The following is a 13,114-nucleotide window of genomic DNA, read 5'->3' as shown; positions in this document are numbered from 1 at the left end:
TGATGGTATGGGGTGCCCCTGGTTATACGTCTCGGTCATCTCTTGTTCGCATTGACGGCACTTTGAACAGTGGACGTTACATTTCAGAAACCCTACATTTCATCAGGATATTGCACGACCGCATGTTGCAGGTCCTGTACGGGCCTTTGTGGATACAGAAAATGTTCGACTGCTACTCTGGCCAGCACATTCTCCAGATCTGTCACCTATTGAAAATGTGTTATCAATGGTGGCCGAGCAACTGGCTCGTCACTATACGCCAGTCACTACTCTTGATGAACTGTGGTATCGTGTTGAAGCTACGTGGGCAGCTGTACCTGTACACGCCATCCAAGCTCTGTTTGACTCAATGCCCAGGCGTATCAAGGCCGTTATTACGGCCAGACGTGGTTGTTCTGGGTACTGATTTCTCAGGATCTATGGACCCAAATTGCGTGAAAATCTAATCACATGTCAGTTCTAGTATAATATATTTGTCCAATGAATACCCGTTTATCATCTGCATTTCTTCTTGATGTAGCAATTTTGACGGCCAGTAGTGTATACGGCGCTGCGGTCGGCAACGCCTACATAAGACAACAAGTGTCTGGCGCAGTTGTTAGACCTGTTACTGCTGCTACAATGGCAGGTTGTCAAGATTTAAGTGTCCTTTAACGTGGTGTTATAGTCGGCGCACGAGCCATGGGAAACAGTATCTCCCAGCTATCGAAGAAGTGGGGATTTTCCCGTACGACCATTTCACGGGTGTACCTTGAATATCAGGAATCCGGTAAAACATCTAACCTCCGACATCGCTGCGTCCTGAAAAAGGTCCTGCAAAAATGGCACCAACGACGACTGAAGAGAATCGTTCAACGTGACAGAAGTGCAACTCTTCCGCAAATTGCTGCAGATTTGAATGCTGGGCCAACAACAAGTGTCAGAGTGCTCACCATTCTACGAAACATCATCGATATGGGCTTTCCGAGCCAAAGACCCGCTCGTGTACCCTTGACAACTCCATGAGACAAAGCTTTACATCTCGCCTGGGCCCGTCAACACCGATATTGGACTGTTGATGACTGGAAACTTATTGCCTGGTCGGACGAGTCTCGTTTCAAATTGTGTCGAGCGGATGTACGTGTACAGGTATGGAGACAACCTCATGAATCCACTGACCCTGCAGTTCGGTAGGGCCTGTTCAAGCTGGTGGAAGATCTGTAATGGTATGGGTCGAACGCAGTTGGATATGGGACCCATCATACGTCTAGATACGACTCTGACAGGTGACACGTACGTAGGCATTCTGTCTGATCACCTGCATCCATTTATGTCCATTGTTCATTCCGATGGACTTGAGCAATCCAGCATGACAATGAGACACCCCACACGTCAAGGATTCCTACAGAATGGCTCCGGGAACACTCTTCTGAGTTTAAACACTCACTCTGGCAACCAAACTCACCAGACATGAACATTGTTGAGCATATCTGGGCTGCCTTGCAACGTTCTGTTCAGAAGAGATCTCCATCCCCTCGCAATCTTGCGGGTTTATAGATACCCCTGCAGGATCCATAGTGTCAGTTCCCTCCAGCACTGCTTCAGACATTAGTTGAGTCCATCCAACGGCGTGTTGCGGCACTTGTGCGCGCTCGCGGTGTCCCTCCACGATACTAGGTAGTTGTACCAGTTTCTTTGGCTCTTCAGTGTAGAAAGTTAATAGTTTTCAGACTGTGGCGTAAACACGGATAATGTGCAATGGTTTTTTTGTTTTGTTTTGTTTTGTCGTGTTGATATGATGCGGCTCATCCCGTCGGAGGTTCGAGTCCTCCCTCGGGCATGGATGTGTGTATTGTCCTTAGCGTAAGTTACGAGGTGCATTCAAGTTCTAACGCCAGGCCCGCATCTCGTGGTCGTGCGGTAGCGTTCTCGCTTCCCACGCCCGGGTTCCCGGGTTCGATTCCCGGCGGGGTCAGGGATTTTCTCTGCCTCGTGATGGCTGGGTGTTGTGTGCTGTCCTTAGGTTAGTTAGGTTTAAGTAGTTCTAAGTTCTAGGGGACTTATGACCACAGCAGTTGAGTCCCATAGTGCTCAGAGCCATTTGAACCATTTCTAACGCCTCCGATTTTTTTTCTAATTAACTACTCACCCGAAATCGATGAAACTGGCGTTACTTCTCGACGTAATCGCCCTGCAGACGTACACATTTTTCACAACGCTGACGCCATGATTCCATGGCAGCGGCGAAGGCTTCTTTAGGAGTCTGTTTTGACCACTGGAAAATCGCTGAGGCAATAGCAGCACGGCTGGTGAATGTGCGGCCACGGAGAGTGTCTTTCATTGTTGGAAAAAGCCAAAAGTCACTAGGAGCCAGGTCAGGTGAGTAGGGAGCATGAGGAATCACTTCAAAGTTATCATCGTTAGCTCGATGTGCGGGTGCGTTGTCTTGGTGAAACAGCACACGCGCAGTCCTTCCTGGACGTTTTTGTTGCAGTGCAGGAAGGAATTTGTTCTTCAAAACATTTTCGTAGGATGAACCTGTTACCGTAGGGCCCTTTGGAACGCAATGGGTAAGGGTTACGCCCTCGCTGTCCCAGAACATGGACACCATCATTTTTTCAGCACTGGCTGTTACCCGAAATTTTTTGGTGGTGGTGAATCTGTGTGCTTCCATTGAGCTGACTAGCGCTTTGTTTCTGGATTGAAAAATGGCATCCACCTCTCATCCATTGTCACAGCCGACGAAAAGAAAGTCCCATTCATGCTGTCGTTGCGCGTCAACATTGCTCGGCAACATGCCACACGGGCAGCCATGTGGTCGTCCGTCAGCATTCGTGGCACCCACCTGGATGACACTTTTCGCGTTTTCAGGTCGTCATGCAGGATTGTGTGCACAGAACCCACAGAAATGCCAACTCTGGAGGCGATATGTTCAACAGTCATTCGGCGATCCCCCAAAACAATTCTCTCCACTCTCTCGATCATGTCGTCAGACCGGCTTGTGCGAGCCCGAGGTTGTTTTGGTTTGTTGTCACACGATGTTCTGCCTTCATTAAACTGTCGCACCCACGAACGCAGTTTCGACACATCCATAACTCCATCACCACATGTCTCCTTCAACTGTCGATGAATTGCAATTGGTTTCACACCACACAAATTCAGAAAACGAATGATTGCACGCTGTTCAAGTAAGGAAAACGTCACCATTTTAAGTATTTAAAACAGTTCTCATTCTCGCCGCTGGCGGTAAAATTCCATCTGCCGTACGGTGCTGCCATCTCTGGGACGTATTGACAATGAATGCGGCCTCATTTTAAAAAAGAGCGCATGTTTCTATCTCTTTCCAGTCTGGAGAAAAAAAATCGGAGGCCTTAGAACTTGAATGCACCTCGTAGTTTAAGTTAGATTAAATAGTGCGTAAGCCTAGGGACCGATGACCTCAGCAGTTTGATCCCATAGTCTTCACTACAAATTTCAATTTTTTTTGGTTGATATGACGTATTGGATATCGTTAAGTATGATATTGGTCTATGGGATAGTTTTGATCTTACGCGTTGCGTAATGATCAATCCGAATACGGTCCAAAGATGGTGAAGCTATACAAAGAAGCGGCTTCCTTCGCCTCCAACAAATAAGAAAATATTCAACTGAATTTAAGCGTGGTCGTAACTCTTTTGGACAATATTCTCCGCCTACATAAACATACATACTCTGTAATCCTATGTTATATGCTTAGAGGAGGGTACATTTTACATCTTAAACAGGTGTACAGTTTTATAGTTTGCCATTTTGTTATCATTTTACAAGATCTTCTTGGATTTTGATACGCTAAGTTCAGAAATTGGAACGGTTTCCCTATATCAAGTAATTTTTCCTCGCAGTGATAATGAAGATTTAGATAATTCATATGGAACAAAATTATTCAAGAAATATTTGTTAAAAAGTGGTAAAATTGGGCCGTTATAAAGTTGAAATAAAGATTTATGTTCTAGGCGCTTCAGTCCGGAACCACGTGGCTGCTACTGTCGCAGGTTCGAATCCTGCCTCAGGCTTGGATGTGTCTGATGTCCTTAGGTTAGTTAGGTTTAAGTAGTTCTAAGTCTAGGGGACTGATGACGTCAGATGTTAAGTCCCATAGTGCTCGGAACCATTTTTGTGCAGCGATCGTTGAGTATAGACAGTGGGGAAAAGAACAGCAATCGATCGTGAAATCTGTCGTTCTATTACAGCAGATCTATATTTCAACCATAACATAGTCATCTTTAATGCATTTAACAACAGGTGACATTAGTCCAAAGTATCACATAGTAAATAATATTGTTGGTGTACAGTGTACAGGAGCTTAACATGAACAGATGTTAGACTCTTGTAAGCTCTATACCACCAATATTGTTTACTATCTGTTCTTATCCGCAATGAAGATGACTGTGCAATAGTTGAAATCTATATCTGCTGTAATAAAACGACGGATTTCGTGAGCGACTGCTGTTCTTTTCTCCATTGTCTACCTTCCTCTCTATTCATCTCGTATAGCACCTAGATTTACTGACGTGGGAGTCCAGGAACTACAGATTTTTGTTCATCGAGGCACCCATATTTGGGAGTTATCCTCCGTGTTTGTAGCTATTTTCTGCTAATCGGTGTCTGTGTATACGCAACAGCCTAGAAAATTGTTAACAAGTTCTGTATCCATTCTGACCTTTCAGTTTCTTTCATAGGTGATCAGACAGGATGCCTACGTACGTGTCACCTGTCAGAGTCGTATCTAGGCGTATCAGGATTCCCATAGCACTCCGACTGCATTCGCCCCACACCATTACACAGCCACCACCAGCTTGAACAATTACCTGCTGACATGCATGGTCATTGGATTCATGAGGTCATCTCCATACCCGTACACGTATCTCCACTCGATGCAATCTGAAACGACATTCGCCTGACCAGGCAAAAAGTTTCCAGTCATCAACAGTCCAATATCCGTGCTGACGGGCCCAGGTGAGGCGTAAAGCTTTGTGTCACGGAGACGTCAAGGGTACACGAGTGGGTCTGCGGCACGGGAAGCCCATATCGACGAAGTTTCGTTGAATGGCTCTCACACTGACACTTGTTGATGGCTCATCATTGAAATACTCAGCAATTTGCGGAAGGGTCGCACTCCTGTCACGTTGAACGATTGTCTTCACTCGTCGTTGACCCAGTTCTTGCAGGATCCTTTCCCGGCCGCAGCGATGTCGGAGATTTGATGTTGTACCGGATTCCTGATATTCACGGTACACTCGTGAAATGGTAGTACGGGAAAGTTCCCACTACACCGCTATCTCGGAGATGCTGTGTCCCATCGCTCGTGCACCGACTACAACACCACGTTGAAATACAATTAAATCTGAATAACTTGCTATCGTATGCAGCAGTAACCGGTCTAACAACTGCGCCAGACACTTGTTGTCTCACATAGGCGTTGCCGACTGCAGTGCCGTATTCTGCCTGTTTACGCATCTCTGCTTCCCCCATGAACCATGGACCTTGCCGTTGGTGGGGAGGCTTGCGTGCCTCAGCGATACAGATGGCCGTACCGTAGGTGCAACCGCAACGGAGGGGTATCTGTTGAGAGGCCAGACAAACGTGTGGTTCCTGAAGAGGGGCAGCAGCCTTTTCAGTAGTTGCAGGGGCAACAGTCTGGATGGTTGACTGATCAGGCCTTGTAACATTAACCAAAACGGCCTTGCTGTGCTGGTACTGCGAACGGCTGAAAGCAAGGGGAAACTACAGCCGTAGTTTTTCCCGAGGACATGCAACTTTACTGTATGGTTAATGATGATGGCGTCCTCTTGGGTAAAATATTCCGGAGGTAAAATAGTCCCCCATTCGGATCTCCGGGCGGGGACTACTCAAGAGGACGTCGTTATCAGGAGAAAGGAAACTGGCATTCTACGGATCGGAGCGTGGAATGTCAGATCCCTGAATCGGGCAGGTAGGTTAGAAAATTTAAAAAGGGAAATGGATAGGTTAAAGTTAGATATAGTGGGAATTAGTGATGTTCGGTGGCAGGAGGAACAAGACTTTTGGTCAGGTGATTACAGGGCTATAAATACAAAATCAAATAGGGGTAATGCAGGAGTAGGTTTAATAATGAATGAAAAAATAGGAGTGCGGGTAAGCTACTACAAACAGCATAGTGAACGCATTATTGTGGCCAAGATAGACACAAAGCCCATGCCTACCACAGTAGTACAAGTTTATATGCCAACTAGCTCTGCAGATGATGAAGAAGTTGATGAAATGTATGACGAGATAAAAGAAATTATTCAGGTAGTGAAGGGAGACGAAAATTTAATAGTCATGGGTGACTGGAATTCGTCAGTAGGAAAAGGGAGAGAAGGAAACATAGTAGGTGAATATGGATTGGGGGGAAGAAATGAAAGAGGAAGCCGCCTTGTAGAATTTTGCACAGAGCATAACTTAATCATAGCTAACACTTGGTTCAAGAATCATAAAAGAAGGTTGTATACCTGGAAGAATCCTGGAGATACTAAAAGGTATCAGATAGATTATATAATGGTAAGACAGAGATTTAGGAACCAGGTTTTAAATTGTAAGACATTTCCAGGGGCAGATGTGGATTCTGACCACAATCTATTGGTTATGAACTGCAGATTGAAACTGAAGAAACTTCAAAAAGGTGGGAATTTAAGGAGATGGGACCTGGATAAACTGAAAGAACCAGAGGTTGTAGAGAGTTTCAGGGAGAGCATAAGAGAACAATTGACAGGAATGGGGGAAAGAAATACAGTAGAAGAAGAATGGGTAGCTCTGAGGGAAGAAGTAGTGAAGGCAGCAGAGGATCAAGTAGGTAAAAAGACGAGGGCTAATAGAAATCCTTGGATAGAATAAATATTGAATTTAATTGATGAAAGGAGAAAATATAAAAATGCAGTAAATGAAGCAAGCAAAAAGGAATACAAACGTCTCAAAAATGAGATCGACAGGAAGTGCAAAATGGCTAAGTAGGGATGGCTAGAGGACAAATGTAAGGATGTAGAGGCTTGTCTCACTAGGGGTAAGATAGATACTGCCTACAGGAAAATTAAAGAGACCTTTGGAGAGAAGAGAACCACTTGTATGAATATCAAGAGCTCAGATGTCAACCCAGTTCTAAGCAAAGAAGGGAAGGCAGAAAGGTGGAGGGAGTATATAGAGGGTTTATACAAGGGCGATGTACTTGAGGACAATATTATGGAAATGGAAGAGGATGTATATGAAGATGAAATGGGAGATAAGATACTGCGTGAAGAGTTTGACAGAGCACTGAAAGACCTGAGTCGAAACAAGGCCCCGGGAGTAGACAACATTCCATTAGAACTACTGATGGCCTTGGGAGAGCCAGTCATGACAAAACTCTTCCATCTGGTGAGCAAGATGTATGAGACAGGCGAAATACCCACAGACTTCAAGAAGAATATAATAATTCCAATCCCAAAGAAAGCAGGTGTTGATAGATGTGAAAATTACCGAACTATCAGTTTAATATGTCACAGCTGCAAAATACTAACGCGAATTCTTTACAGACGAATGGAAAAACTGGTAGAAGCGGACCTCGGGGAAGATCAGTTTGGATTCCGTAGGAAGGGTGGAACACGTGAGGCAATACTGACCTTACGACTTATCTTAGAAGAAAGATTAAGAAAAGGCAAACCTACGTTTCTAGCATTTGTACACTTAGCGAAAGCTTTTTACAACGTTAACTGGAATACTCTCTTTCAAATTCTGAAAGTGGCAGGGGCAAACTACAAGGAGCGAAAGGCTATTTACAATTTGTACAGAAACCAGATGGCAGTTATAAGAGTCGAGGGACATGAAAGGGAAGCAGTGGTTGGAAAAGGAGTGAGACAGGGTTGTAGCCTCTCCCCGATGTTATTCAATCTGTATATTGAGCAAGCAGTAAAGGAAACAAAAGAAAAATTCGGAGTAGGTATTAAAATTCATGGAGAAGAAGTAAAAACTTTGAGGTTCGCCGATGACATTGTAATTCTGTCAGAGACAGCAAAGGACTTGGAAGAGCAGTTGAACGGAATGGAAAGGAGGATATAAGATGAACATCAACAAAAGCAAAACGAGGATCATGGAATGTAGTCAAATGAAATCGGGTGATGCTGAGGGGATTATTTGCTATTTAGGGAGTAAAATAACTGATGATGGTCGAAGTAGAGAGGATATAAAATGTAGACTGGCTATGGCAAGGAAATCGTTTCTGAAGAAGAGAAATTTGTTAACATCGAGTATAGACTTAAGTGTCAGGAAGTCGTTTCTGAAAGTATTTGTATGGTGTGTAGCCATGTATGGAAGTGAAACATGGACGATAAATAGTTTGGACAAGAAGAGAATAGAAGCTTACGAAATGTGGTGCTACAGAAGAATGCTGAAGATAAGGTGGGTAGATCACGTAACTAATGAGGAGGTATTGAATAGGATTGGGGAGAAGAGAGGTTTGTGGCACAACTTGACTAGAAGAAGGGATCGGTTGGTAGGACATGTTTTGAGGCATCAAGGGATCACAAATTTAGCATTGGAGGGCAGCGTGGAGGGTAAAAATCGTAGAGGGAGAGCAAGAGATGAATACACTAAGCAGATTCAGAAGGATGTAGGTTGCAGTAACTACTGGGAGATGAAGAAGCTTGCACAGGATAGAGTAACATGGAGAGCTGCATCAAACCAGTCTCAGGACTGAAGACCACAACAACAACAACGTATCTCTGTATTTGAATACGCATGCCTATACCAGTTTCTTTGACACTCCAGTGTACTTGTGTAGATTACTTTCTTAATCCCAAAAATGCAAAATATTTGTCCCTCCAGTTGTCGCAAATACTAGTAAAATGTATTCTGAATAGGAATCTGTAGAATTTGTACATTCTGCACGTAGCCAAAACTAATATCAAGTGCATGAGGTTCGTCTGTCGTTCTAGCTGCTTCTGTAAGCTTAGTATAACGTTTTTGGGCTCTTCAGTTGTGAACCCTTAGCTATGCAGTGGCACATTGTATTGCAACATCGTTAGGGTGTTGGCTTTCTCTGTTTCATCTTCAGATCTTCATATGTGGAGCAGCCCTCTATTTCAGGGCGTCCGAGATGCAAACTGAAATTTTTCTCGGTATGTTTCTCCTTAAACAACTTATACATCCCTAGAATGTTAACTGTACGTTCGTTTAGTGGAAAACTTTGATTGTGTTGCCCAGTAGCTTCTCTTGCTTGTGCTGTAAGCGCTCCCTTGACATGCTAGAAGAGCTTCAGTCACAGACTGAAGTCCTTATAGCATATAACGTGAATTTTGTAGCATCTTTCCTACCATAACAGGATATCCGACGCAGTGCCTTCTACCATTAGCAGATGCAGCTACCCTAAAGCAATTCGTCAATTTGCTTGACATCGTTTTGAATATTTCGTGACCGAGGCGCTTACAACACGTGGCGATTCAATTACTCAGGTCCTGCCGTCACGGGCCAGAAAGGAGCAGTACTTACAAGGGAACCTCCCCATCGCACCCCCCTCAGATTCAGTTATAAGTTGGCACACTCGATAGGGCTTGAAAAACTGTAACAGATCAATCGAGAAAACAGGAAGAAGTTGTGTGGAACCGTGAAAAAAATTAGTAAAAGATACAAACTGAGTAGTCCATGCGCAAGATAGGCAACATCAAGGAGAATGTAAAGTTAGGATCGCCGTGGTCCCGTGGTTAGCGTGGGTAGCTGCGGAGCGAATGGTCCTTGGTTCAAGTTTTCCCTCAACTTAAAATTTTACTTTCTTTATTTTCGCAAAGTTATGATCTGTCCGTTCGTTCATTGACGTCTCTGTTCACTGCAATAAGTTTAGTGTCTGTGTTTTGCGACCGCACCGCAAAACCGTGCGATTAGTAGACGAAAGGACGTGCCTCTCCAATGGGAACCGAAAACATTTGATCGCAAGGTCATAGGTCAACCGATTCCTCCACGGGAAAACACGTCTGATATATTCTATACGACACTGGTGACGGCAAGTGCGTAACATGACAGGAATATCTTGTCGACCCATCTAACTTGTACACTTGGCGAATGGGTAAAATGATTCTTCTACCTTGCCCGATTTAGGTTTTCTTGTGGATGTGATAATCACTTCCAAAAAAGTGATGAAAACATAAGAGTTTGTCACATAAACTGAAAATAAAAAATTAAAATTTTCACTGGAGGGAACACTTGAACCTAGGACCTCTCATACCATAGCTCCTCTCGCTAACCACGGCACCACGGCTCTGCTAGACTGCCAGTGTCCTTGATGTTGCTTATCTTGCGCATGGACTACTCAGTTTGTATATTTTACTAATTTTTTTCATAGTTCCACACAACTTCTTCCTGTTTTCTCGGTTGATCTGTGTTCAGTTTTTCAAGGCCTATCCACTGTGCCAACTTATAACTAAATCTGAGGGGGGTGCAATGGGGAGGTTCCCTTGTTAGTGGGTGGCAGCACAGTGCTTTATTCCTCACTTGATGCTGATTCCTGAAGTGTTGTCTTTTATATGCCAGTTCGGATTCCTTGTTATTCCCTAGACGCTCTCCGGGGAACAGAACAAACCCGTGACCCTTCTTGCGGTCCTTCTTTCTATACGTTCAATATCGCTAGTTAGTCCAACGTGGTACAAGTCTCATACACCTGAACAGTATTCTAGGATGCGTCGCAGAGCGTTTTGTAGCAACTCTCGTCTGTGAACAAACTCTGCTTTCCCAATAACCAGCCGGCCGGGGTGGCCGAGCGGTTCTAGGCGCTACAGTCTGGAACCGCGCGACCGCTACGGTCGCAGGTTCGAATCCTGCCTCGGGCATGGATGTGTGTGATGTTCTTAGGTTAGTTAGGTTCAAGTAGTTCTAAGCTCTAGTGGACAGATGACCTCAGAAGTGAAGTCCCATAGTGCTCAGAGCCATTTGAACCGCCGGCCGCTGGTGGCCGAGCGGTTCTGGCGCTACAGTCTGGAACCGCGCGACCGCTACGGTCGCAGGTTCGAATCCTGCCTCGGGCATGGATGTGTGTGTTGTCCTTAGGTTAGTTAGGTTTAAGTAGTTCTAAGTTCTAGGGGACTTATGACCTCAGCAGTTGAGTCCCATAGTGCTCAGAGCCATTTGAACCAACCATTTGAACCCATAATCAATGAACCAGTCTGTCACCTGCTTCACCTATGTCTGAACCTATTAGATCGTTCCATTTCAGATCCCTACTAATTGACGGAGTCCGGTTGTCAGTGACAGTGAACGTATGGAGTTCAGTTTTGTGAAGTGCAGAAGTTTATATTTTTGTACACTTAAAGCCAACTGCCAAGTTTTGCACCACTTTGAAATCTTATGATCTGACTATTTGTGCAGATTTCTGAGACGGTACTTCATACTGATGACATTACTAGCTTCAGAGAAAAAGAATTACAGGATGTGTAGAATGGAATGAACCGTCTGATGAGTGCAGAATATGGACTGATAGTAAATCGAAGAAAGACGAAAGTAATGACAAGTAGCGGAAAAGTAGACGAAGTTAAGGCATTCCGCTTCTTAGGCAGCAAAATAACATGTAAAAAGAGTATACAAAGCGGAATAGCATTGTTAAGGGGGACGGGGTCAGGGGGGTGGGGAGTGGGAAGGGTGTAGCTACTAGTATCGAACATAGGGCTCTAAAGAAGGAATTTCTGAGGAACTACGTTCGCAGCACAGCATTGTATGGTGCTGAGTTATGGACTGAGGGAAAAAAGGAACAGAAGCATTTGAGATGTGATGTTACAGAAGAATGTTGACGATTAGGTGGACCGATAAGGTAAGGAACGAGGAGGTTCTCGGAAGAATCGGCGAGGGAAGGAAAATATGGTAGGACACGAGTTAAGAAATGAAGAAATAACTTAGTTGGTACTACAGGGAGCTGTAGAGGGTAAAAATTGTAGAGGAAGACTGAGATTGGAATACATCCAGCAAAGAATTGAGGACGTAGTTAGGAGTTGTTGTCTGAGATGAAAAAGTTGGGAAAGGAGAGGAATTCGTAGCGGGCCATTATACATTAACACAGTTAGAAGACTGATGCCTAAAAAAAAAAAAAAAAAAAAAAAAAGTGAAGAACTGACATCTTGTCTGAGAGCCAGTACCTCGCTATCTATACCTCCTTCTGGGTCTTACAGACGAACAGAGCGAGCTGGATTTCACACGATCGTGCTTTTCAGAACCGATGTTGATTTCTATGTAGGAGATTGTCTGTCTCCAGGAGTGTCATAATACGCGCACTCGCTTGCTTCCTGCGTGTTGACGCAGTTCTCAGAAATAGCAGCGTAGCTGTTCCTCTCTGCTGCTTCGTCGCGCTGGGAACAGAACAGAGTTGGGTTCACAGTGGGTAGTTTCTCGGAAGAGCACTGGAATTAGCATCCGTGTTGGCGGAAGAAGTGCGTGTGTCAGCAGTGGTGGTATGCGGCAACTGAGGCAGAGGTGTAACCGGTGGAAAGAATTTGGTTCGAGAGGGGGGCGGGGTATTGGATGGTCAGGGTGGAGGGGGTCATGGTGGGGAGGGAGAGAGGGGCGTTGCTCCCTGGAGGCCCGTCCCCTGGGGAGACGTGATGAGGAAGCGGCTACTCACGCAGCTGCAAGTGACGCGATCCTCGTATGCGTGCCAGGACGGCACCAGCTGCTACTGCTGAACACCTGCTGCAAATTTCGCCGTTCTGAGGTGAGTACTGCACGCTGCAGGCCTACGAACTGGCGGTTCGCATCTCACCACGTAGTGGTCACTGTCAACAGCAACTAATTATCCTTTGTAAAGTAGACGCCGTTTTCTTGCTGCAGTGTTTATACAGGGTAATCATCTTGGGATTGAAGCTCTTTTTTCCGTGTTTGCTTTAACAGTACCAATGTTTACAGCTGGTAAACAGTGAAACAGTGACAGTGACAACTCTATATATAGTGTTTGACAGTGATGAAGATGAGGAAAAAGAAAATGTGTAAGCAGGAGAGCTTCTGTAAAGTTTGGAAGTTAGGAGACGAGGTACTGGCAGAAGTAAGGCTGTGAGAACGGGGCGTGAGTCGTGCTTGGGTAGCTCAGATGGTAGAGCACTTGCCCACGAAAGGCAAAGGTCCCGAGTTCGAGTCT

The 13,114-nt window shown here is 44.9% G+C and overlaps 1 protein-coding gene across 2 annotated transcripts in view; it reads left to right on the top strand.

The window, feature by feature from the left end:
- Nucleotides 1-13,114, top strand: part of LOC126210243 (ammonium transporter Rh type B) — a 255,900-nt gene that overhangs the window by 53,903 nt on the left and 188,883 nt on the right. Inside the window, exon 1 of one of the 2 annotated variants that reach the window (XM_049939431.1) lies at nucleotides 12,564-12,694. The exons of the other annotated variant lie outside the window; for it this stretch is intronic. The gene's annotated coding sequence lies outside the window, so the exon portion shown is untranslated. Of the gene's footprint in view, nucleotides 1-12,563; nucleotides 12,695-13,114 lie in introns of those variants that run through there. 2 annotated transcript variants of the gene reach the window in all.

The sequence above is a fragment of the Schistocerca nitens genome, chromosome 10 (genome assembly GCF_023898315.1).
Source record: "Schistocerca nitens isolate TAMUIC-IGC-003100 chromosome 10, iqSchNite1.1, whole genome shotgun sequence".
In the NCBI taxonomy this organism is placed as follows: Eukaryota; Metazoa; Arthropoda; class Insecta; order Orthoptera; family Acrididae; genus Schistocerca; species Schistocerca nitens.
This window is presented reverse-complemented; position numbering and strand designations above follow the sequence as displayed.